Below are 2,966 nucleotides of genomic sequence, written 5' to 3'. Positions count from 1 at the left end.
TTTACATTTCCTAACTGAAATCATATTCTCTAAAGATTTTTCAAATCATAGAGTACAAATTAATAATTTAGTAATCTTTTAAATTTTATTTTGGTAAAATGAAAAATTACTATGACATAATAAATATATAAACAAAATTCATTTCCTTCCCACGTTTTCCTTATAAACAGTTATAATTTTCTGGTAAAGTAGTCATCATTTAGCCTTAAAATGTATAACCTCTTACAATGCTAATATGTTATATGAATTAATATACCTTAAAGAAAGAAAATATTAAATATAACTCATTTTAAGAAACTCACTCAAGAAAATGAAGACTTAGGATCAGTGTTATAATTAACTCATTTTCATCTCCTGGTTATTTTTTCATTCTGTTTTTATTATAGCTATAATACACATTCATTATTATAATATAAAAGGTATTGAAAAAAAGCATCATATATCATAAGAGGAAAGTAAAATACAAAAAAGTTAAAAAATAACAATGATCTACATTGATTCCTAGACAATGCCCATTTAACGACAAGCCTTACTCACATGTATGGGTTTTGTTTTTTCTGTTCTTTTTCAACACAGTTTTTTTGTGTGTGTCTTTTGTTTTGCATGGTTTCTGTTGTTAGGTGCTGTTGAGTCAGTTCCGACTCACAGTGACCCTATGTACAACAGAACAGAACACTACCCTGTCATGCACCCGCCTTACCATCATGATTGAGCCTATTGTTGCCGTCACTACTGGGTTTTTCCCTCTTTTTTACTAACCCTCCACATTACCAGGCATGATGTCTTTCTCCAGGGACTGGTCCCTCCTGATGATATGTCCAAAGTATGAGAGACTAAGTTTTGCCATACTGATTTCTAAGGAGCATACAGACTGTGCTTCTTCCTCCACAGATTTGTTTGTTCTCCTAGCAGTCCATAGTACTTTTATTATTCTCCAACACCATAACTCAAGTGCATTAATTCTTCTACAGTCTTCTTTATTCATTTTCCAACTTTCACATGCATATGAAGCTATTGAAAATACCATGGCTTGGGTCAGGAGTAACTTAATCCTCAATCTGACATCTCTGCTCCTGAACACTTTAAAGAGGTCTTGTACAACAGATTTATCTAATGCAATATGTCACTGGCTTTCTTGTCTGCTTCTTCCATGAGTATTGTTAGTGAATCTAAGCAAAATGAAGTCTTTGAAAACTTTATTATTTTCTCCATCTATCATGATATTATTTATTGGTCCAGTGGTGAGAATTTCTGCTTTCTTTACATGGAGCTGCAACTCATACTGAAAGCTATGGTCTTTGATCTTCATCAGTAAGTATTTTAAGTTGTCTTCACTTTCAGACAGCAAAGATGTGTCATCTGAATACTGTGTGCATATTGTTTACATATGTTTATCTTCCTGTATATTTAATCAAATAGCTTAGAAATTTCTGATTGTATAGAAAATAAAAATGTGGTTTGATTGTTTTTTTATCAGATAAGAACATATAGGAAACAGTCATCTTAATTTCAGGCTGTTGAGAATAGGTTCAAAGATAAAATCTAGACAAACTACTGGAAATTTCACACTTGTGCATAATTCATAAAGAAAAAGTAACAACAGTGACTGTGATCCTATGCATATCTTAGGTAAGTGGTAAAACTACTCCTGATTACAATCCTTCACTTCTCTTATAACCAGGTCATTTGCCCTGTAACTTTATGATGCCCTACCTACATAGATTTACTCATTTGACTATAGTTGGACAATGGAATGAGTGGAAGTGATATGCTTTTTCTTGCACTTCTTCTATTGCCATGAAAACATGTCTGGGCTAGTTGCCTAAGGATGGGAGACATATTGAGCCAAACCCAGTTATCCCAGATGTCCCAACAGACACTCAGGCATGTAAGCAATCTCTGTTTAAAAAAGAGATTTTAAAAAAAAAATTTAAAAAAAATTCGATTGAGGCATGGTTTGAATGGGTAAAAGAGGGGAAGTAATGTTAAGATGCTTGGCTATTTTTTGAATCTTCATTTCCCTTACCTACAATTATAAAGTAGACACTTGAGAAGTAGAGAAAGGAATAGCCAGAAACATCACAATAGAATGCTTGTAAGTCTGTCTTCAGCCTCTAAGTGATTGGAATGGAATACCTAAAAGGGGGCTAGAACCTGCTCAATGAAAGAGGCTTCCTGCGGAGCCTTTGAATTGCATAAAAGACCATAGGTGGAATCCTCAACCCATCCAGAATCCTCTGAGGTGGGAAATTTCCACTTGAAAGGACAAGCAGACCAGTCTGGAGCAGCTAGAGGAACAGAAGATACTTCTTGAAAGAAAGACCAGCAGGAAAAAAAATAATAATAATGGTAGTCTGATTGACTACTACAAGAACAAGCAAGCTGTTCTTCCAGAAGCCATCAAGTTACATGGTCAGGTCCCCTCAGAGCAAATATCCTTCCAAGACTAAGACTTAAGGGGAATGCATGAGCAGGCATGTGGTCTGGCTGTTGAACACGTTGGTCACTGATAAGGGGAAGTGGGGGAAAAACAGCAATGAAGTTGTGAGCTTAGTCTGACCACGTTCAATAGACTCTTGTGAATCTGGGTGGAGACCTGGCTGGCCAGCAGTATGACAAGACCAGGGGACTCCTGATCCCAGAGACAGTGGCATGGCCACACAGGACTAGAGCAGAAAGCGAAGTGTTCAGCTGATATGAAGTGAGGGGAGATGCACAAGAAGACCCATACTTGGAGACTGTACCCGCTTGACCAGGCTTCAACGGCTGGATGATCAGAACTCAACTAGAAGAAGAAAGAAGAGGGGGAAAAAGAGTAATCCACTATAATTTTATGAGATTGATCTACACTTATGGATGCAGTAACTCAAAAGAGTGAACAAATCTTTACAGAGAGGATCATTCTCATCCTTTAGGTACACAGGGTTGACAGGGATGGGTAACTTAGACATTGGCTACCCAAAATG

The sequence above is a fragment of the Chrysochloris asiatica genome, unplaced genomic scaffold, assembly GCF_000296735.1.
Source record: "Chrysochloris asiatica unplaced genomic scaffold, ChrAsi1.0 scaffold00017, whole genome shotgun sequence".
NCBI classification, from domain to species: domain Eukaryota; kingdom Metazoa; phylum Chordata; class Mammalia; order Afrosoricida; family Chrysochloridae; genus Chrysochloris; species Chrysochloris asiatica.
This window is presented reverse-complemented; position numbering follows the sequence as displayed.